Source organism: Lupinus angustifolius, chromosome LG13 (assembly GCF_001865875.1).
Source record: "Lupinus angustifolius cultivar Tanjil chromosome LG13, LupAngTanjil_v1.0, whole genome shotgun sequence".
Classification (NCBI taxonomy): domain Eukaryota; kingdom Viridiplantae; phylum Streptophyta; class Magnoliopsida; order Fabales; family Fabaceae; genus Lupinus; species Lupinus angustifolius.
Window position 1 is genome coordinate 8,597,330 of NC_032021.1, and position 376 is coordinate 8,597,705.

Here is a 376-nt window from a genome sequence, read left to right on the forward strand (position 1 = left end):
ATGTGAGGAACAGGTTTACCTATTAGTGCCGTAACATTTCTGCCCAAGCTGATCCTCTCATTACCTTTGAGACTCCTCTTGTGAGTGCACAACTCCTTTAGAAATTTTGCATATCTTGGAATTTGTTTGATTGCATCAAGTAAAGGTATGTTCACCTCTACCTTTCTAAATGTGTCCAAGATCTCCTTGTCTACCTCTTCCATCTTCTTAATTTGAATGGCTCTTGGAGGAAATGAAATAGGAATGGAAGATGGTTGTGCAACACTTGTGGAAGGTTCACTAGCAAGAATTTGTTCACTAGTATTCTCAGTCTCTTTTAAAATCGGATGCTTCATTTTTGATGCAGCTAGATCAACTTCAATATGTTTGCCTGACC